The 24,140-nt window shown below is 40.0% G+C and overlaps 1 protein-coding gene across 3 annotated transcripts in view; it reads right to left on the bottom strand.

Annotated features, from left to right (window-relative positions):
• Positions 1-24,140, bottom strand: part of FGF12 (fibroblast growth factor 12) — a 650,917-nt gene that overhangs the window by 442,739 nt on the left and 184,038 nt on the right. The window lies entirely within an intron of this gene.

Below are 24,140 nucleotides of genomic sequence, written 5' to 3'. Positions count from 1 at the left end.
GGTGGTTTATTAACAAGTATATACCATTGGTGTCTTAAAGAGAGAAACTATATAATTATTCAATATTTAACTCTGCTATTATCAATACACAGGTATAGTGATAGGTAGTATACTTTAATAGTTAAAGCACAGATAGACTTTGGGGCCAGATTGCCTGGTTTAAAATCATAACTTCTCTATTCCTCAGTTTTCTTTTCTGGCGAAATGGGGATCATAAGAGTACCCACATCATAGAGTTGGTATAAGGATTAAAAGAATTCATCTCAAGTTTAAGAGTAGTTTATAACAAGATATGTGCTTTTGTCATTAATGGATGATTTTACCTGTTTTTTTTTTTTTTAAGTTCAAATTTTCTGTATAAAGCAGAGAATAATATCAGTTAGTTTTACAGGAAGAAAAGTTTTTTTAAGAACATAATTTTTTTGGATTAAGATCTTATCTCCAAAGAGAAGTGAGGATATGGTCCAAAAGTACAGAAAAGATGTGAAAAATAAGAAGAGAATGGAGTCTGTCTTAGTTGACTGGGCTGCTACAAAAAATAAGGTAGCTCAAAAAAAAAAAAAAAAAAAAACCAGAAATTTACTCCTTAGAGTTTTGAAGGCTAGGAAGTGCAAGGTCACATCCGTCTCATGTCATGATACTCAAAGTGAAGGACTGAGGGAGTGACCAATGACTAGCAAAAATGGATGAAAACTCATGATATACAAATTGAACTAATTCTGCACAAGCAGTGACTTAAGAGTTTGAGGTGTCTGGGAGAAATAGAACTCCCTTAGAAAATCACCAGAAAGAAGATGAGGAATGAGGGATAAAAATGTGATCCATTTTTATTCCATCACAAAAGAAAAAGTGATTCCTAGGTTTTATTTGTATCTACTTTTTAAACATCTGTAACATACTTACCATCTCTGATGGCACCTGGCACCATTTTCTGTAGAGTAGATGAACACATGTAGTTTTGAGTAAACTTGGAATGAATGAATAAAAGAGAGAAATATGCGCAGTAAGATGTATTAGAGAGATTAAATTCCCCTTGAGGAACACTTGGAGAAGGCACAATCTCTATGTCACTTTAACGTAACTTGAATTTAGAGAACTCATAATAATTATTTATAGGGTGGAAGAATGAATGTACCATAAAAATATGTACCCATGGGTAAAAAAACAGGACAATGGGACCAAGTCTGAAAACTAGACTATGTATGGTCTTTCTAGAACATCCAAAAGCTCTGGCTTCTCTGCCTGCCTCAGGGAATACATTTCCAGGTCCACTTTGCACTTCAGAGACCCTATCTTCTCAGTAAGACTTTTCAACGCAAGCCAGCCCCTGGAGCAGCAGGTGGTTTGTGGTATGTCAGACAATACACTACTGGAACAGAACAGAATCTTTGTTTTACTTACTACAACAAGCTTAAAAAAATGCTTGGCCCCTGTGGTCTCCAGACCATCTCCACACTCACACCACAAATGCACCCGAAACTGGTGATCACAGTTCATTGTCACATAGAGTGCCGGTGACAGAAGGGCTGCTGCCACCATCAACAGCCGATGGTACATAGGTGAGCTTGGAAGTCTGCCTTTCACTGGGTTTGGAACTTTTGAAGTTTTCTGTATTTTGATGCCCAGAAACAACATCTCAGAATTGAGACCAGACAGTAAAGAATGTATTTATAGCACAGAGGTCACTTAAGATATCATCACTGACTCAATGGTCATGAATCTGAGCAAACTCCAGAAGACAGTGGAGGACAGAGGAGCCTGGTGTACTGCAGTCCATGGGGTTGCAAAGAGTCCGACACAATTTAGTGACTGAACAACAACCACAACACTTAAAAATGTCAACTTGAGACAAACCGCGCCAATTCTATACAGGTCTCATCTTCTTACCTGCTGTGGGACTTTCCTATGTCTTTGTTTCTTCTGTATAAAATGAAAATGCTAATGATACCACTGATCTCAAGCTGCTGTAGATATTTAAGTTTCCATAGGAAGCATTTTGAACAGAGTTTTTCACATATTAAATGCTCAATAAATATTACTATTTATTAACTGTAAATATACAAATTTGAAAATTTTTTGTATTTTAAAAAATCATAGTATAGCCCTAGGAACATTTTGATGATGTAATGAGAGTTCCAAGACATGACCTGAATGCAGCATCAACAGTTTAGTGCTTCTTCACCTGTTTATACAAAAAAATTATCAAATGACTACAATGAAAAAGCATTATGAATTTGAAAACTTTAAAGACAAATCAAAGATGGTCTTGCATTTGAGGAATTCACACTCTAGTAGAGAATAATAATAGCAAATATTAATTGAACACCAACTAAATACTAGGCACTGTGACATGGATTAGTTTATCTAATCTTTATCACAAATACATGAAGTAGATGCCACTGGTATTGTCATTATGCAGATAAGGAAACTGAAATATGGAGGATTAAGTAACTTGCCCCAGGTATCTCTTTTGAGCCAAACTAATGGAGCCAGGATTCAAACTCTAGCTGTTTGGTTCCATATCTTATTCTTAAACACTATTTGGTATTGCTTCTATGCTGCTGCTGCTAAGTCACTTCAGTCGTGTCCGACTCTGTGTGACCCCATAGACGGCAGCCCATCAGACTCCCCCGTCCCTAGGATTCTCCAGGCAAGAACACTGGAGTGGGTTGCCATTTCCTTCTCCAATGCATGAAAGTGAAAAGTGAAAGTGAAGTCACTCAGTCGTATCTGACTATTAGCGACCCCGTGGACTGCAGCCTACTAGGCTCCTCCGTCCATGGGATTTTCCAGGCAAGATTGCTTCTATAGTGCTTCATAAAACGTCATCTGGCACTGTGTGCACCATGAAAGGAAAAGAAGAGGTGATAGAGATAAGAAGGCCATCGGTTCAGTTTAGTTCAGTCGCTCTGTCACATCCAACTCATTGCGACCCTGTGGACTACAGCATGCCAGGCTTCCCTGTCCATCACCGACTCCTGGAGATTGCTCAAACTCATGTCCATCAGGCTGGTGATGCTATCCAATCATCTCATCCTCTGAGGTCTTGTTCTCCTCCTGCCTTCAGTCTTACCCAGCATCAGGGTCTTCTCCAATGAGTCAGTTTTTTCCATCAGGTGGACAAAGTATTGGAGCTTCAGCTTTAGCATCAGTTCTTCTAATGAATATTCAGGACTGATTTCCTTTAGGATTAATTGGTTTGATATCCTTGCAGTCCAAAGGACTCTCAAGAGTCTTCTCCAACACCACAGTTCAAAACCATCAATCCTTCAGTGCTCAACTTTCTTTATTGTCCAACTCTCACATCCATACATGACTACTGGAAAAACCATAGCTTTGACTAGATGGACCTTTGTCAGCAAAGTAATATCTCTGCTTTTTAATATGTTGTCTAGGTTGGTCATAGCTTTTCTTTCAAGGAGTAGGTGTCTTTTAATTTCATGGCTGCAGTCACCATCTGCAGTGATTTTGGAGCCCAAGAAAATAAAATCTCTCACTGTTTCCATTGTTTCCCCATCTATTTTCCATGAAGTGATGGGACCGGATGCCATGATCTTAGTTTTTTGAATGTTGAGTTTTAAGCCAGCTTTTTCACTCTTTCACTTTCATCCCATGGACTGCAGCCTACCAGGCTTCTCCGTCCATGGGATTCTCCAGGCAAGATTGCTTCTATAGTGCTTCACAAAACGTCTTTAGGAGGTTCTTTAGTTCCTCTTTGCTTTCTGCCATACGGGTGGTGTCATTCGCATATCTGAGGTTATGGGTATTTCTCCTGGCAATCTTGAATCTAGCTTGTTCTTCATTAAGCCCGGAATTTCACATGACATACTCTGCATATAAGTTAAGTAAGCAGGGTGACAATATACAGCCTTGACATACTCCTTTCCCAGTTTGGAACCAGTCTGTTGTTCCATGTCTGGTTCTAACTGTTTCTTCTTGACCTGTGTACAGATTTCTCAGGAGGCAGGTAAGGTGATCTGATATTCCCATCTCTTAAAGAATTTTCTACAGTTTGTTGTGATCCACACAAAGGCTTTAGCATAGTTAATGAAGGAGTAGATGTTTTTCTGGAATTTTCTTGCTTTTTCTATGATCCAACAGATGTTGGCTATTTGATCTCTGGTTCCTCTGACTTTTCTAAATCCAGCTTGGACATCTGGAATTTCTCAGTCCACATACTATTGAAGCCTGGCTTGGAGGATTTTGAGCATTACTTTGCTAGTGTGTGAGATGAGTGCAACTGTGTGGTAGTTTGAACATTCTTTGGCATTGCCTTTCTTTGGGATTGTAATGAAAACTGACCTTTTCCAGTCCTGTGGCCACTGCTGAGTTTCCCAAATTTGCTGGCAAATAGAATGCAGCACTTTCACAGCATCATCTTTTAGGATTTGAAATAGCTCAGCTGGAATTCCATCACCTCCACTAGCTTTGTTTGTAGTGGTGCTACTTGAAGGCCCACTTAACTTCACACTTCAGGATGTCTGGATGGTGTGAGTGATCACACCATCATGGTTATCTGGGTCATTGAGATCTTTTTTGTACAGTTCTTCTGTGTATTCTTGCCACCTCTTCTTAATATCTTCTGTTTCTGTTAGTTCCATACTGTTTCTGTCTTTTATTGTGCCCATCTTTGCATGAAGTGTTCCTTTGGTATCTCTAATTCTTGAAGAAGACCATATCCTTATTGAAATGGTCCAGACAGGAAGTAACAAGGGCCAGAAATACACACTAGCCATGGTGCTGAAGATTACTGAGTAAATGAAAGTGATACTGTATAAAAGGAGCTAACAAGACATGATGACTGCCAGCCTGTGAGGAACCCAGGAATAGTTGAACAATTACTTTATATGCAGGAAATGTTGGAATACTAACAACAGGATGGGATCAGTGCTTTCATCTCTCTGAACGCCCCAATAATGTCTGATGTCTGTAACTAGTCTGTGTTTAAATCTCCAGATTTAACTGCCATAATTTTTCAAATTATATTTCCAAAATTACTCCCCATAGATTCTGTCAAATAAGAGCACAGAAAGACATTAGACAATTTCAGAGGTATAGTTTCCATCACTTTATTTTTTAACAAAAATCTTGGAAAGTTTATAGTTAGAAAGTCCATTGCTAAAATTGGGCATAAAAACCAATGACACAATTACCAGGAAGGCCACCAGATGGCAGCAAAGTATAGCATAAAGGCAGCCTGCCAAGCCATCCTAGAGGGCGCTTTGTATTAAATACTCTCAGCTTTCATATATTTTGTATGTACGTATTTGGTGCGTATTTATCAACAGCTACAACAGCTATATAGTCATTGCCTCCATACAGCACTTCATAATTTACAAAACTCCTACCAACAATGTCTCTCATCTGATTCTCTGAGCCACATTGTGAAATCTACAGGTATCATGACCTCCCTGGAGAAAAAGTTTTATCCCACATACTTAAGTCATTTCAGAGACTCAGAGGTGAGTCAAAGCTCTGAACTTTATCACTGTTTCTATTAAGATGTGCTCCAGAGGACAGAGAACATGAAGGGTCATCCTGTACCCACAACTTCAGAGAGAAAAAAAAATCTAAGATTTTCAGTAGAACTGAGAATATTTTAAGGCACTGAGGTCTGTAAGGAATTTGGAGGGAAGAAAGAAAAAAAGAAGAAAAGTGAAAGGGGTTTCTTTATTTTTTATAACAGCAGTAAAATTTTTCTCAAAGGCAATTATGAAGAAGCAAAATTGCAAAGAAATATGCCAGGATGGAAGGGGCAGAGTTATCCTTCAAATGCAAGTCACATATTTTTCCTAGGGTTGCTAACTTGGTGGCATAAAACAACAAGTTCAGAATCAAGGTGTCTGCAGGGCTGCACTTCCTCCAAAGGTTCTGGGGGAGAACCTTCTGTCCCTCCAGCTTCCGGCCCCTGTCCTTGCTAGGTCTTCTCCTCTATGTGCCTCCCTCTCTGTGTGCTTCTCAGGACACTTGTCACTGGACTGAGGACTCACCTGGATCATCCAGGCTGTCTCACCTGGAGATCTTTAATTATATTTGCAAATACCCTTTTTATCCAAATAAAGCCCCATCCTCAGGTACCAGGGGTTAGGACTTAGGCATAGCTTTGGCAGGGGGAGCGGAGTCACCATTCCCCATTCAATCCACTACCATGCTGTCAAGACTTCACCTCTCCCCACCCATGGTGGGGTTCACAAACCTACATTTAGAGGACCCCTGACCCTTCTGATTGGGACAGAGTAAAGGGACAAAGTAGGTGGCTAGATAGATAATCCCACTTGGGGATTGTGATTACTCAAGACAGCGGTTGTGCATAACCACAAAACCAAGCAGGCTTGCTTAACACAAAGCCATGCAACAGAAGCATAAGACATGCCCCAAACACAAAACAATGGTGGCGTGAGACCTACCTCCTGCTCAGTGATCTCAGTAAGTTAATGATCCCTAGGACATGTTCTCTGCACACATTAAAAAAATGATCATTTGTGGACCTGGCTTGACCATGTAGGGACAAGAAAACTTCCCTGCTCAACCTGGAGGGGGAGCTGATGATGGAAGCATGACGTCTACTCAGGAAAGACAAAGTTCTTCACCCCCTTCTCACTTTTACTTTGATTATAAAACTGTAGTCAGTTAAGTTCTTGGGTTGCGACATCTCTCACCCACTTGTAAGCCTCACAAGCATCTTATTCTATTAAATAACAAATCACTTCTTATCTGTCACTTTGCCTCTTGCTGAATTCTTTTCATCCCTGAGACATAAAGGATTATGGTACCAGACCTATTCATAACCCCTGAAAGGACACCCAACGGTTTCACTTCCTCCTGTTTAGCTGTTACAGAGCAACATCGTCTGATTTCTACTCCTGAGTCTGTGCCTCTGTGTCCTCTCCTTGGGCTCAGTCTCCTCATCTGTAAAATAGGAAAGTTAGACCAGCCAGTGGTCACAAAGTCAAAAGGATGCTGAGTTTGAGAGAAAAAGAACACAGTGGGCTTCAGAAAAACAAGAGTCTTTGTACCTTATGCCAATCACTTGTCACATTGTGGTGGAATATCTTCCTTCCTGTGTTAGCTTTGGGAGGTCTTTTGTCTTTACATTTTACTAAATATCTACTTTGTGGCAGATCTGGCTCTAGGCACTCAGACTATAGAGATGAGCAAGGAGGAATACTTCTCTCAGGAACCCCACAGTCCAGGAAGAGAGACAGATATGCAATGGAATTCCTGCAGTCAAGGGTGAAAGTGCTAAGGAGAGGTCCTCTGTATATGTGAGCAGAGAAACCTACATGACAACTCTAGGCTATGGGTGGGCTCAGGGATGAGTAAAGTCCCAATGGAGGGAGGCACTTAAGTTGATTCTTGAGTGTTGAATACATTTCATCAGTTAAGTAAGATCATAGAAAATAGTACACACAGAGTAATCACAATGTCTAAAGATGCTAATATGTGAAAAGGCAAGTGGATAGGTGCATTTGGAAAAAAAAGTATGCTAAAGGGAAAAGGGAAAGGATATTGTCTGGAAAAAGAGCGGTGATCACTGCAACCATCCGTGAGCACATGCTTCACATCAAACACCATGCCGAACTCCTTCATACATGATACAATTCTTAAAGCTACGGATCTTATGTCTGTTTAGGTTTAGCTGGGCTAGGATAACTCCTAAATCTCAGTTGCTTCATCCAGTGACTGTTTATTTATCACCCACACATAATCTGTTGGAATCTGGTTCATTATCCAGGGCAGCTGCCTCCTAAGTGTTGGCTCAGCATTCAGTCTCCTTAATTCTCATAGCACCTTCATATCAACACGTGTCCTCACATTTGCCAAAGGAAAAAGTGGGCTGGAGAGTCTGATCCCAGGAACTGAATGCCTCTACACGGAGGTAACACACACCACCTCTGCTTTTTTTTTTTTTTTTTTTTTTTTCAGATTCTGCAGGTCACTTCGGCACACCTAACTTCAGAAAAGAAAGAAATGTAACATCCAGAATTATAAGAGAAGCAGGTACTGGGAAACAGAAGCAGCTTACTACAGGTAGCTACTATTATCCTCATTTCACAAACGTGGAGATAGAAAGAGAGAAGTTACTCAAGGTCACACAGCTGGCAACTGGCAGAAGCAGAACTTGAACTCAGATGGGTCTGATTTCAGACTCCACGCTTTTCTTTACTGGGAAATATATATGCCATGTCCAAATGATTTGAACTTCATCCCAATAGTAATGGGGAGGTTATTGAAAGGTTGTAACAAGGCTATGGTTTTTCCAGTGGTCATGTGTGGATGTGAGAGTTGGACTGTGAAGAAAGCTGAGCGCAGAAGAATTGATGCTTTTGACCTGTGGTGTTGGAGAAGACTCTTGAGAATCCCTTGGACTGCAAGGAGATCCAACCAGTCCATTCTAAAGGAGATCAGCCCTGGGTGTTCTTTGGAAGGAATGACGCTAAAGCTGAAACTCCAGTACTTTGGCCACCTCATGCGAAGAGTTGACTCATTGGAAAAGACTCTGATGCTGGGAGGGATTGGGGGCAGGAGGAAAAGGGGACGACAGAGGATGAGATGGCTGGATGGCATCACCGACTCAATGGACATGAGTTTGAATGAACTCCGGGAGATGGTGATGGACAGGGAGGCCTGGCGTGCTGCAATTCATGGGGTCGCAAAGAGTCGGACATGACTGAGCGACTGAACTGAACTGAACTGAACAGAGAGAACACACATCCCATGTGTATTTTAGAAAGATACATCTGGAAACAGTGACAGATGAGGGACAAAACTGAGGATGTGAGTTCCACTCCAACTGTTATGACAGCTTTTGGACAGTGCCTATTCTGGGGATTGTAAGGGGGCAGCAGATCCAAAGGCCACTAAGAGTCAGAGTAGAGAGGTTTTAATAAATATGTGATGATGAAAATAAAGGATAAATAGAATAAAAAGAATAATGAAAAGGGAAGGAGGGACAAACATGATGAGTTGGGTCCTGACTTGCACAACTAGGAGAACAGAAGTGCCATTTGACAGGACGGGGATTAAGTCAAGCATCAGGCCAGCGGTGCTTGTTTCTGTTTTCAGTGGGGATAGGGACTTATGTGATTCAAATCTGAACATGTTGAATTTGAGATTCCTATGAAAATTCAAGTGAAGAGCTCCAGCAGACACTTAGGCATATGCATCTTAAATTTATTTTAAAAGGTTTTAGTTATAGGTAAATATTTGGGCAAAAAAAATGCAAAAGTGATAGTCCAAATCATATGACTGATGAAATTACCAGGAGAGAGAAAAAAAGAAAAAGAAACAAGAAAAAAATAATGTACGATGGAGCAACCAGTCTGGAATACAGAGGTTTAAAATGTCTGGAGGGTAGAGAGTACATTGTAGTCACCTTTGATCTCTCCACTTAATTCAAGGCAGAATCCAAAAGATTTTCCTGACTACAGTTGGCTAAATTTATGAAACAGAAAACACACTAGAGTGGGCAACATCTGGAAATAAGATCGAATGAATGCATATTGTCTACACCGAACAGGATGAAGGTACCCAAACTTCACAGTCCTAGAAACCAAGCCACACATACACACACACAATTTTTGTCTTTTTATGAAATATTTTTTATCCGTTTTGGCTTATTACCAAAGAATATATATTTACTGTAAGTAGTAGTAAGAATATGTGTAAGAAAAAGAACGTAAACTAGTTGTAATACTAACACATCCCTTCCTAGGCTCACTTTTTTGGCATGGGGGAAAGCTAGAAAAGCAAAGGACTTAGTAATGGAAAGGGGAGGGGGGCAGTCGGGGAGTTCTATTTATTTAGGGTTCCCTGATTCCATTAAGCTTCCATGCTTAGAGCCTGTCCACACCTTCCAGATTAGGCTCCGCTTTCCTTTCGCCATGGGAAGGGGGGAAAAAAGGAATGTAACTTATTAGCCACACAAAAATATCTTTCGTTAAACTGCTCTGAGCTATTGCTGTTGTTAACACAATGGGCTGTCAATGTCAATGCGAAACCCTTTCTGCAGAAGCGTCAACAATGATTACGTGAAACTGTTTTCTGTGCTGAAGCAGAAAGCGAGGCATTCGGAAAAGTCACTCTTTTTGCAAACATCGCGGCCTGTGAGATCTGCCCAAAAAAAGAGCTGATCATATGCCTGTTATCCCAAAATAGCACCTTCCTCCATTATGCCGAGGTTCAGCGCAAAACTGACTCATGCGGCTCCGGGATCGCTGCCAGGGCAGAGCGCCGAGCATCCGAGCCCGCGGGCCGCGCGGCATCAACAGGCGGAGACACCGCGGGACCGGACTGCGCGGGGTCCCTGCGACGCGTTCCGGACTTCGGCTTCGCAGCCAAGAAGGCGACAGCTTTCAGTAGCCACCGTGTTAGAGCGTAGACATCTCGGTGGGGCTCTCGGGGCCTTATTAAAAATCTGTCACATCCTGATTCTGCTCCGAATCTGCTCCCTGTTCCGGGGTTGCTCCACAAGGGCAGCAGCTCAGTTCCTGCGCGATCCCGTATTTGTTCTTCGACATCAGCCAACCCTAGTCGCTTCTTCGCCCTCACCCAAGGCCAGGTCACTACCCTCCTTAACAGCAGCCCCAGGGCTCCACCCTCCTCAACCTGGTTCAAGCTATCGCGTCCCCTGCCCACGCCCCACAGCGGTCTTGCTGGAGCGCTTCCATCCACGGGTCATCTCCCTCCTCAGAACTCTCTCTGGACCCCCGTGTTCCTTAGTACTATTATTTTCTTTACATTCTGTTGTAATGTCCTTACTGGTCTTTACAATCTTTCTTATACACTGAGTTATCCACAGTGCCTAGAATATGATAGATAATTTATGGAACAAATGTACTGTAATGTATTTTTGTATGTAACAAAAATAATGAGGATGAGTAAGGAAATTAAGACTCTTCAGAACCCTCACATATATTGATAGTAATCTAGATCCCAAATGGAAGTTAATAAATGCAGCTCCTATTTTTCTTCTCCTTTAGTTTTCCTTTCTTCTTGAAAGAGATGTTTGTATTGCAGAATATGAGCTCTTTTCTGTCCTCCATCCTCCCAGATCATGTATCTAACACTCTTCTCTAAATAATACTTGGTCTTCAACCCTTGATTAGATTCTCTGCCTTGAGTGCCCAGGTGATCTTCAGGAAGCCCTTTTAAGAAACTCTTCTAGCTGGAAAATCCACCATGATCACAGACAGATGCAATTTCTATGTACTTTTTGTTATTAATGGTGCTGATGAGTTTCCAGTTGATTTAGGAGGGAAAACCAGAGCTAGAACTCATCATAAGGACATAATAAAGGAAAATGCAGCATGTAAGAGTGACAAGTTTTATAATGCTCAACAAAATCCAAATAAGTACAAATCTTGCATTCTATACAAGCTTATGGTATTTCAACCTCTGTATTGAAACTCAAGGATTCTTTGCTAAAATTTTACACCAATGAACACCATTCTTTCAGTCTAAATAGGTAGAAACATAATGCTACAAATTGACCTCTTGATTACTTTAGAAATTCTCTACAAGACAGTCTTAATAAGAGCTGTAAAAGAACACCATAGCTCAGCACAGCGATTCACAACAATAATTTCAATTTTTTATACATAATAAAAAATCTAGAGGGAATCACTGAGAGCAAAATGACACTTTATAGAACACTATAAAAGCCTACAGAGAAAAAATAAGGATCATTTAATAGTTGTATTACTTTACACAGAATGTGCTATGCTGTACTAAGTTGCTTCAGTCGGGTCCAATTCTGTGCAACCCTATGGACTATAGCCCACCAGGCTCCTCTGTCCATGGGGATTTTCCAGGCAACAATATTGGAGTGGTTTGCCCTGCCCTGCTCCAGGGGATCTTCCCGACCCAGGGGTCAAACCTGCGTCAACTACGTGTCCCGAGTTAGCAGGTAGACTTTTTACTACTAGTACCACCTGGGAAGCCCTTACAGAGAACAGATACTTAATACATATTAGAAGAAGAAAAAAGAGTGTGGGAGGGAAGGATGATGATGTATAGCTCTAGAAACAAAGAAACAGCGTTTTCAAAGATTTTTTTGATACTTGGATCAGCCCAGGTCTGAGTGATAAACAAAGGTCTATACTAAAGAGTTTCATTCTACATTCAGTGGTCACATGTAAGAAGGTGATTTGGGGAAGACGCTCATTTATTTTAGGAAAGGGTTCTCATTCCCAAGTGCTTATGGAACATACTTTGGACTGGCCTTAAGCAGAATTTTGGGAAGAGGGGTGATGGTGGTTACTTGTGCAGTTTAACAGAAAAAAAAAAAAAAAAGCGTAATCAATATACCTGTGATGGTTAATTTTATGTGTCAACTTGACTGGGTTACAGGGTTCCCAGATATTTGTTCAAATATTATTTGGGTATTTCTGTGAGGATGTTTCTGGATGAGATTAACATTTCAGTTGGTAGACTGAGGAAAGCAAATTGTCCTGTCCAGTGTGGCTGGGCCTCATCCAATCAGTTGAAGGCCAGAGTAGAATAAAACACCCATCATCCCACTGAATGTAAGAGAGTTCTATCAGACATCTTTTGAACTGAAACTCTGGCCCTTCTTGTACTACAGGAACTTCTAGTCTTTGGACTTGAACTAAGACATTAGTTGTATAGATTTTAGACTTGTCAGCCTCCATAATTACATGAGCCACTTCCTTCTAATAAGTCTTTATATGTAAATAATACATATTTTGGACTTGCCAGGTGGTTCTAGCGGTAAATAATCCACCTGCCAATGCAGGAGACACAAGACTCACAGGTTCAATCCCTGGGTTGGGAAGATCCCCTGGAAGAGGAAATGGCAACGCACTCCAATATTCTTGCCTGGAAAATCCTATGCACAGAAGAACCATGGGATTTCAAGAGTCAGACACTAACTTGGCAACTAAACAACAACAACTGATACATAAGACATACTTAAAATTTGAAAATAATTATCTTGAGTGAAACAAGCTACACACAAACATACACAAAAAGTACTTTCTGTATAATTCCATTTGCATGAAATTCTAGAAAAGTGAGCTAAGCAATAATGACAGAAAGCAGATAGTGATTACCTAGGGGTGGGCTGGAGGCAAAGAGGTGAAGGAGAAGTTCAAACGGGAATGGGGGTATGATTGTTACATTCATTTCTTTTATTGCTGGGATGGGTTCATATCAAAACTTGCATCATTTAAAATATATCAATTATACCTTTACAGAGCTTTAAAAATTTAATGTAAAAAAGTGATCAAGATATTGGCTCTGGCCTGCTGCACTCAAGTTTGGGATGGAGGATGTTCCCTTCAGATCAGTCGCTCAGTCGTGTCCAACTCTTTGCGACCCCAAGAATCGCAGCACGCCAGGCCTCCCTGTCCATCACCAACTCCCGGAGTTCACTCAGACTCACATCCATCAAGTCAGTGATGCCATCCAGCCATCTCATCCTCTGTCGTCCCCTTCTCCTCCTGCCCCCAATCCCTCCCAGCATCAGAGTCTTTTCCAATGAGTCAACTCTTCGCATGAGGTGGCCAAAGTACTGGAGTTTCAGCTTTAGCATCATTCCTTCCAAAGAAATCCCAGGGCCGATCTCCTTCAGAATGGACTGCTTGGATCTCTTTGCAGTCCAAGGGATTCTCAAGGGTCTTCTCCAACACCACAGTTCAAAAGCATCAATTCTTCGGCACTCAGCCTTCTTCACAGTCCAACTCTCACATCCATACACGACCACAGGAAAAACCATAGCCTTGACTAGACGAACCTTTGTTCCCTTATGTGTCAATGTTCCCTTAGCCAATACTCACAGCCCAATGGGAGAAGGGCTGGAGCAGAGACATGGAGGGATCTGAAGTCTCTTGCTCTCTGCTTCCCACTAGAGGGCGCCTATGTTGGAGAATTTGTTTCTCCATTTTCTTTTGTTTCTTGGTCATTAGATTTGTCTTTGGTATCTCCTCTTAAGCCTACTTCCTTACTTATTAAGACTGATATAGTTAAGATACATGGCTTCCCCGATGTCTCAATAAGTAAAGAATTCACCTGCAATGCAGGAGACACAGGAGATGTGGGTTCGGTCCCTGGGTTGGGAAGATCCCCTGGAGGAGGAAATAGTAACCCACTCCAGTATTCTTGCCTGGAAAACCCCATGGACAGAGGAGCCTGGTGGGCTACAGTCCATGAGTCACAAAGTGTCAGACACAACTGAGCGACTAACACTTACAGTTAATATAGAGACTTCCCAGATAAAGAACCTGCCTGCCAATGCAGGAGACATAAGAGATGCAGGTTTCAATCCCTGGGTAGGGAAGATCCCCTGGAGGATGGCATGGCAACCCATTCTAGTACCCTTACCTGGAGAATCCCATGGACAGAGGAGCCTGGTGAGCTACGGCCCACAAGGTCACAAAGAGTTGGAAACAACTGAAGTGACTTAGCACAGCACATAGTTAAGATCTTGTCTAGATTTCTTTTCTAACTGATTTGGCCTAATGATAGACTTTACACTCCAACATATAATTTGCAGGACTGTTAAGATTTAAACTGCTATATGAAGCACCTAGATGCCACTTTGTAGGTACTTAATACATTATAATTATTATGTTAATAATATTGTTAATACTATAAGGTTATATGTATGATAAGGAAAAGGAAGGTCACTGAAAAGAAATAACTAAGGTTTCCTTTCATCAATAGATTTGCTCTTCCTAATGGACATTTGAGATTGTACTTTCACTATCTGAGTAACCTTAGTTTTAAATAGTCAGATAAATCAGGTGGGAAGGGGTGAGTTGAGGTTAAACATTAATAAATCCTTTGGGAGTTCAGGTAGTTGAATAATGCTCTTTCTCAGCACCTTAATGCAGCCTTTCTCTGCTAAAAAGGAGAAAAAAAAAGAATCACTGTTGCCTTTGGGTTTGGGTTACAGAAGTCGAGTGCAGGGAAAGAAGATCCCTAGTTTTCTAATTTGTAAAACAATTTCATATTCACCATCTCATTTCATCTGCACAGCAACTGCATGGTAACCAAGGAAAGGGACTTTACTCCATCTCACAGATGAGAGACCTGAAGGTAAATCAGAGGAGGCAACTTGCTGAATATCACACAACACATTCAGCATTAGAACAGCTGACCCTAAGTCTTGTACATTTTATGTAATATTCAAATGTTTAAGAAGAGAGACTTATTGGAGAAGAATATGTGATAAGGAAGCACTTTGTGACTCAAAGAGTAATGTTTCATAAGGTACCAAGGGGAAACCAGGTTGATGTAGTATTTGAGTACTATGGCCTCTGCTTATAAAAAGAGAATGATTAAGTAAATCATAATATAATGCATCACATGGAGCCTTTAAGAACAGTTAATGACATGGGAAAAGTGCTCACATTTTAATCACAGGCTTGAAAAGCAGAAAAGAACAACGGTTTAGTCCCAAATCTGTTAGGTGACAGAGAAAGAAATTACCCGAATATGAATGGTAGCCAGGATCTTTCTGGTGTTAAGACTGTGTCTTTTTTTGTTTGTTTGTTTCTTTATTCTATTTTATATTTTATTTGAACTGTGGACATATATTGCTGATCTTAGTGCAGGAAAAGAAACTATGTTTTTAAGGGAACAAATACTTCTAACAGTCATTGTGCACGATTTCCTAAATATTTGGCCCACTGTCCTGTTGATTTCAACTCCAGCAGCAAAATCCTCACAAAGGGTATTGGTCACAAAGTAGAACACGATCCTGACAGATTTACCTGGAGAACTACATGTCTTTTGGCAATGCCAAAGAGATGAAGCTGGAACAGACTTGAATAAAAAAAAAAAAAAAAAAAAAAAAAGCTGAGACAGAGAACAAAGGAAGAGGAAATGTTGCCATATGGCATAGAGGGACTCATTTAAAAATTAGGAATTGTAAATGGAGACAGACCAAGACTAAAGGAATATGGAGGAAGTGACTGAAGCTTATCAAATAATCTTTCATAGATCTAATGCCAATGAATTTTAATCTCTCTAATAATAACTGATTTATTCATCTTTCTAACCTCACAGTGACATGAGCAGTACTGGCAAATAGTAGGTACCTGAATTGTAGTTGTAGGTTGAATAACATGCCATATTCAAAAAATCTTAAAATCCTAGTGTGGGGTGGTTAGGTAAATCCCTAAAGATATGCTTTAATTTTTTAAAAAAATGTTTCTTTTTCCATGACAAGTGGTACATGTAGGTAAATATGTTTGGTTCTAAAAGAAGGTGCAGGCAGATAGTAAGGTCTGGTAAAATGAGTTACTGGAGGTGAGGGGACACAAAGTATATTTGAAAATAGCAACACTGTGCATTCACCTCATGAAGGACACTCATGGTCTATGAAAACAAAATATCTTTTTAGTACATTTGTCTAAAAAAGAAAATAAGACTCTGGTTACCTGTGTTGTATCAGATTAATAACAGGTAATAATAAAGGCACTCACCATATATTCATAGCAATTACATTGTGCCAGGAACTGCTCTAAACTCTTTATATATATAAAGGTCGGGAAGACCCAGGTCAGGAAGATCCCTTGGAGGAGGGCATGGCGACCCACTCCAGTATTCTTGCCTGGAGAATCCCATGGACAGAGGAGCCTGGTCGGCTACAGTCCACAGGGTCACAAAGAGTCAGACACACCTGAAGCGACCGAGGATGCATGCATATATATGTGCATGTGTGTGTGTATATATATATGTATTATATACTAATTTAATTTAATTATATAGTGTATATATATATACACTAATTCTCGCAAAGGTGCCTGTCAATGAGTCCAATTTTTCTCCTGCCTGATCTCTTCATTTTCTTAGGGAGGGAATTGAAGCACAGGAAGATTAAGTGATTTGCCTAAGATCACAGCTAGGAAGTAGCAGAGACAGGATTTGAACTCAAGCTTTTTGTATCCAGAGTCTGTATTCTTAATCCTCTACCATCCTTCAGGGAAACCTACCAATGATATGCAATCTACACATACATGAGAAACATACTTATTAATTGCTCTTCTTCCTTAATTCCCAGGAAATTTTGTCTCCCAAAGTTGATCTGCAGCAGGACGTATGCCTTCACTTATTGCCCCTCTTAATTCCCATGACATCAGTACCATTCGAACCACACAATAGAGTTCTGCTATAACATGCTTGGCATGCTTGGCATTCAGCTTTCTTTTGAAAATACTACCTTTTCACTCAAATTGTCAAATGTAAAGAAAGAGCAACTTTCCAGGCAATTAATAAGAAAATAAGAATTGGGTCACCATATGTGAAATATTTTGGGGATTTGATTTTAGTGCTCCTATCACTGCAAAGTGAGTAAGCTCATATTATTCCCACCTGCAAAGGAACAGCCTTCATGAACTACATTTTCATCACATAGACACACACATCCACTTTCTATAAGAATGCTCAGCCCATCTGCTCACATTTAAAAATATAAATTGAAGACCTCCCACGCTGCCTTGGTTTGTAAAATGTCTATCACCAAATCTTTATTCTAAGACTCCTGTAGGTCTATGATTTATTTTCCTTTCACTTTTCCTTTAATGGTTTTCACTAGTTCTCTTCCAAATACCTGATGTTTATAATCAAATTTTCTCTCTTAGACAAAAATCTCAAAAGGGCAGGATTGCAGTATTGCCTCCATCTGAAATGTGTCTTCATTTTGAGGAAAATGTTTACTATTTGGGAAAAGTCTTCTCTGCAGCCTGATACTAAGCCCATGCCCAGGATGGCAAGTTAGGATGCTCTATTTCTTCTCAAGTTACAAGACTTAGTTGCAATAGCACTAATGAAAAACGACCCTTCAAAGAGACACACAAAAGACAAAACTGTGTAGACAACTCTTGTATTTATTCAAAGCTCATTCCCTAAAGATATTTTAAGAGATTAAAAACTAAGGTGCACATACCTGTCCCTGAACAAAGGGGTGGAGATATTGTTGGGGTGAGTACCCCTTCTACCCCCATGGAAATATCCCCTCTTAGGTTGGTAGGCTTATAAGAACTATATCCACACTACTGTAAACCACATTCACCCATTCATTCATTCACACAGTTCGACTGTACTGAGTGCCATCTGCTGGGCGCTCATAGCAATATAGGGACACAGAGATGACAGATCCTGCTCCCTGACTTCAAGGAACTTATATTCTAAGGAGGGAGGAAGACCAGCACTGGGCTTCTGATTTCGAATTCAGTGCTCCCTCTTTTCCTTTTTTTTAAATCTGAGATATGTAATTTTGTAGCCGACTCCTTTATTTCCTTCAACTTACTTATTTTTTGTGTATGAAGGTCCTTGACACAAAACCTTACCCAGTGAACCAGTTCAAGTTCTAAACAGTGCCATGTGCCCGGTTGCAGAGATGACCATCAATGCATGGTATTACAGCAAAATACTAGAATTTGTCAAGGAGTCAAGATTTCTGCATTTTGAAAATGCTACTGAAATCCTTATTTTTAAAAATGTGACTCGAAGACTAAAATTGCTTCAAACTTTCCCTGAAGTCCAACTCCAAGATTTTTTTTAGGATACAGCTAGAGACCACTGAGCTATGGAACAGGCTTTGGTGAGGGAATGTGTCATAATATTCGAATACACAGGCCTTACAGTGTGGCTCCAAGTCAACTCATGTCTGCTGAGGGCAATTTGTCTATGTCCCACTTTGAGATTTTTCAATAAATGCTGCTCAATAAAGATCTTAAAGATACTAATTCATGTTAGGAAGTGTTTAATTGGGGATTGGGTTGTTTGAAATCCACAATCCAAATGATATGATGGAAATAATCAGAAATGTGTATAAAATGTCTATCAAAATATTCTCTTTTATAATAGAAAAAAATTAGACACAATATGTTCAATTATAGGAGAATGATTAATTATGGGATTGTAGTTGCACAGACAATTGTGCTGCCATTTAACATTACATAAGAGAATTTCAATGATGTGGGCCAATAAACACAGTTTATGACAAAGTGTATAAAGTAGGTAGAAAAGTGTAAGATCCAAAGTGTGTTCAAATATATTTCAATACATCTTTCAAAAGAGATGGGAATAATATATGCAAAAATATCAAGAATCTTAACTGCTCAGTTGGACTCCCTAGTATTCCTCAATTTTGTCATGCTCTTTCTCATGAAGGTCTTCAGATGTTTTGCCCACCCTAGTTGAAATGCTCAACTCTCATTCCTCCTCTCGGTCATCCTTCAGGTGTCCACTCACATCACTACCATCCCACTGGGCTCCACCTCATAGCTGCTCTGGTGGTATCCTACTTTGGCATCCTGCACTCTGTATTATACTATTATTACATACTTTATTTCAATTGTTGGTTCACTTATCTGAGAGATAATTAACTTCTCAAAGACTTACACTATGTCTCTCATGCTTAAATCTGTGGTACTAACATATATAGTTCATAGTCAAAAGCAAATCTATAAAAAGAGTAAATTATCTTATTTTCTTCATATCATTTTCTAAATTATATACATTTTCTTCAATAAAGATCTATTTCTTTTGCAAGTACAAAAAAGATAAATGTTGTATATGCTGTTATTGCCATTGAAGATCTTCATTAAAATGAAAACATTTTAGGAGTATTCAAAATTTTCCATCCTTCAGACTCCAAAAGGCCTGATGGTTTCTTAATCTATCTAAGGAAACTATAATTCAAAATTTCCCTAGATCTTTCAGAATCTAAATGGCATGGTGAATTTTTAATCCATCAATGTGATGAGCACATTTACTCTAAAATACCATCATGTTGAATTAGCTAAAAGATTATAAGCAGATAGGAAAATGCCTGAAACTGTGAACACCTTTTTCTCTTTGGGGTATTCAAGTGTTCTGTTGGACTCAATGTTTGACTCATTGACAGTATTTCTGCTACATTTATACTTGTTCAGGATTTATGGGAAGATAAAATAATGCTAGGTCCAATAAATAGAATCCTTCTGAACCCTTGACTATTAGAAGCTAAATGTATACCAACTGTGCAGATGCTAAACTGAGTTCAACATAATTCACCTTTGCAATAAGCTTTGCCATTTTATTTCAGAATTACTCAAATTATGATGGCTTTAAAATAGCTTCAAGCTTTTAAAAATATTATGGCTATGTATTTAGAATTTTTATAAAGTTATTTTTAGGCTTCTAGCAGATCTTAGACTATTAATATAAAATCAATGTTTATATTTTATTTTTTATCTCCTTTCAAAGTACATTCTATAAATACCAATGAAAGAAATTGACCTATAAAAGAGGAAAACAAATAAGGTTTACCTACTTAAGGTTAAGATTGCTCTCAATATCATGGTTATTTATTCTTATTCCTGGATTACTATTTCCCAACTTTTCATACCATAGCTTATCAAGTTAGAAAGAGGATGAATGAGCTGACCCTGGACAAGGATGAAGCCTTCCAACTACTGAGCCCTGTTTGATGGGGTCTAGCACAAAAAGAAACAAAAAAGACATCAAATGCCATGTTAGAAGTGAGGACAGTCCTAAAGGCCTATTGCCAAGATGGCTCAGAGATTTAAAGTAAGGTGGAATCTCAGACCTGATGTTTGTGAATAGAAGACTGGGCAGATAATGCTTTCCCAGCCATAAGAAGAAGAAAACCCTTGTCTTGCTGTCTGTGTGACTGTAGATTACAGAGATTTGAGCATGGACCAGAATCAAGGTGAAGACAATGAAGTCAGTACAAAGGCCTCTGCCCGCCCTCTAAGCTTCATTTGACATTCCCGGTCTGAGCTCCCCATAATACCCCGCAAGGCCCACTCCTCAGTCTCCTTCCTTCCTCCCATCCTCAGACACCACACACACGCACATTCTTCACACTACCCTTGACTCTCTAATTTTCTCATTTTGTTGCTCCTTCCATCCCTACTCATCACAGAGAGCCTGACCTAAATGAGGTTTTATCTGTTCCTCAGTCTTTCCAAACATTCCCCTCCCTTCACATACTGGTTCACACCTCAGCACCCCGTGTGTAACGTCCATCTTTAATTTCTCTCCAAGTCACTGGTGAACATTACTCTCATCTTCTAGTACATTCTCCACAGAACCTAGTCTAGTGTACAAAACGTAGACGGTACATAAGATCTAATGGGACACAGCTGAGTTTAATGATATTCTTGCTTAAAATATGTATACTTCTCTAATCATCTTCACAGTATGATCTGTTTCCTCAGTAGAGAAAGTAGTGGTTGGTCTAAATGGAAACTTTGAGCAAAGAGAGTGAGACTCCCGTTGAAGTCAGTTTGGTTTGTTCTTGTGGTAGTTTTCAGCCCTTTGGAAGCAGCAAGAAAAGTTTTAAAATTTAAGACTTGGTTATTAAGTCACAGGTAATAGCAGAACCAGATCAAAGCAGCTTGGAGTTTGCAAATTTCAAATCTGGTTCTTTCTAAAATGAATCGGGAAAAATAAAACCCTTAACTTTTGGACCATCTGACTTCATCCTACAACTGCAGAGCCCACCTGGTCACAGCCTGGACCACTGGAACAGTTCCCTGGGTGTACCACACTGACAGGACTCTAGAGAAGGCATCAATACTAGGATTCCTGTCTCTCTAGATATTTTTATAAAGACGTTATCTCCTAATCCTGAATTTCAAGGTTAGCTTGTATTATAGGCCTTAAAAAATCTGTTTCTGAAATTATTGTTTTATCTTTTTCTCTGGTAACTTAAATCCTGGGGAAAATTCAGGCTAACTTAAGAAAGCCTGCTGAGCTGCTCTGAAGAATCAGTTTATGCTGATTTAAAAAAAAAAAAAATCTGATCTTATAATCTTCTTTAGAAATACATAGGAACACCAAACTGATTTACCATGGATAATGGAGTTGGATGATTAAAGTATTTCTGATTCCCATCTAAGGGATCTGAGACCAGCTTTATCCCATGCCTATATCTCCACTGACATTTCCTATATTCTTTTTTAGAAAAAGTAGAAGAATTGAAAAGTTACTAGAAGATTAACCATTCTACATTCTACACTCTTCATTCCTAATTACTGTTTCTCTGTACCTTTTGTTAACTGCCCCCCTCCCCCAACCACTGACCATTTCTGGAGGGCACTTGCATATATGGAAAAGCTGTACCCTATTTCTTTGTTGTATGCCAATTTTCTTTTATCTAATGTGAAACTTGTCATAATCACTGTATATAGTACTTGAACTCATTGTTTTTCACCAATCATGAAGACATAATTGTAAGAATTTGTATCTGGAAGGTACGTTAGAAATCCCTTTGAGAAATAGTGACCCAGAGAGGTCTAGAGGTTCACCTGAGGCCTCAGGTGTACCTAAGGGTCCAGAAGCAGACTCCATCCTGTGGGTTCAGAGCTCGGGGCTCTTTATATCTAAGGGTTGCCCTACTGTTACTCTTACATAGTGGTTTGGCTTTATCTAGTAGCACACTAACACTTCAGCTGTCTTTCCTATCCCTGACCTTATCACCCAAATTTGTAGACAAAATCTGATATCCCTCCCCTACTCATCCTGGTTGTGCCAGCCTGTTCTGCTGAACTAATGTCTGCTCCCCAACTGTCTTGCTATCAGCTTCTAAGATTCTTTCTTTTCTCTGCTCCCTGTGCTTGGCCAAGCCGACTCCTCAGATTCTAAGTCTCTCTTGGGCTATTATTCAGTGTTACTTTTCCTCTATTGATGAACCTGTAAAGCTGCCAGCAAAACTCTGCTCCTCCACAGAGAATGGCATTCCCATCTCCAAACGGCATCCATTTTTTCAACAGTTTATGCCAGGCACTAACTGGGTGCCTTGTTGAAGCCAGTGAATCAGTTTAAGACAAAATGGGGTTCAATAATTTAGAGATAATTCTAATTCTGGAAATAGGTTTATTCTGTTGGATTTAACAACAAGTGAGAAAAGGTCACCCTATTTTAATGAAGTAAAAGTGGCAATGCTGCTGCTGCTGCTAAGTCACTTCAGTCGTGTCCAACTCTTGGCGACCCCATGGACTACAGCCTATCAGGCTCCTCCGTCCATGGGATTCTCCAAGCACGAGTACTGGAGTGGGGTGCCATTGCCCTCTCTGAAAAGTGGCAATAGCAAAAGTTAATTCAATATTTAAGGAACAAATTGCAAGCCAAGTCAGTTCCTTCTATGTCAGAACCAACTAACATTTATAAAGTGCCTTAAAGTGCTGGGCACTGGGTTTCCTGCCTGTTACACTGGCTTTTCTGTGCCATTTTAACTTCACAATAACCCTAGGAGCAAAAGAATTAAAACCCAGGTCTGTCCAACTTGAAATATCTGGGTTTTCTACAATATATAATGAAAACCTGCCTCTTCCCAGCTGGGCGTAGGGGTAGGAGTGGTGCATTTCAGATGTATGATCAAATCCAGCTCTTATCCATGGTTTGGCACCATCTGGTTAACAATCTTCTTGTTCCTGTTAAGTGACACAAGAAAGTCCAGGCCCATGACTGGTTGGGACTTCCTGACAGCAGCAGTGATTCTGGTACCTGTCTTACCAGCTTGACCCAAGGAGATGGATCTTGTAAAATTCTGAGGTTCTTCAGCTCGCCACTTCCTGAGGAGAGGTCGCCTGCTGTTTTCTGACCTCCGTGCTCACTGCACAGGCCGGAGCCCCCAACAACACACAACCAGCAAAATAATAACTGTAAGAATACTTCAGGAAATGGTTCATTTCCTTATATGAAGATGGGAAAGGAATTAGCTGTACTTGCAGAAGTGGAATATTGTGTCTAAGAGTTCAGCTTCACTGATGAAACCTCCTCATTACTTATATTTATTTGAGTATATATATATGTAGTTGAAAATGAAGCAGTATCTCTATATATACTAACGCATATATATGGAATTTAGAAAGATGGTAACAATAACCTTGTGTACGAGACAGCAAAAGAGACACTGATGTATAGAACAGTCTTATGGACTCTGTGAGAGAGGGAGAGGGTGGGAAGATTTGGGAGAATGGCATTGAAACATGTAAAATATCATGTATGAAACGAGTTGCCAGTCCAGGTTTGATGCACGATACTGGATGCTTGGGGCTGGTGCACTGGGACGACCCAGAGGGATGGAATGGGGAGGGAGGAGGGGGGAGGGTTCAGGATGGGGAACACATGTATACCTGTGGCGGATTCATTTTGAT

This window comes from Bubalus kerabau, chromosome 2, assembly GCF_029407905.1.
Source record: "Bubalus kerabau isolate K-KA32 ecotype Philippines breed swamp buffalo chromosome 2, PCC_UOA_SB_1v2, whole genome shotgun sequence".
NCBI classification, from domain to species: domain Eukaryota; kingdom Metazoa; phylum Chordata; class Mammalia; order Artiodactyla; family Bovidae; genus Bubalus; species Bubalus kerabau.
This window is presented reverse-complemented; position numbering and strand designations above follow the sequence as displayed.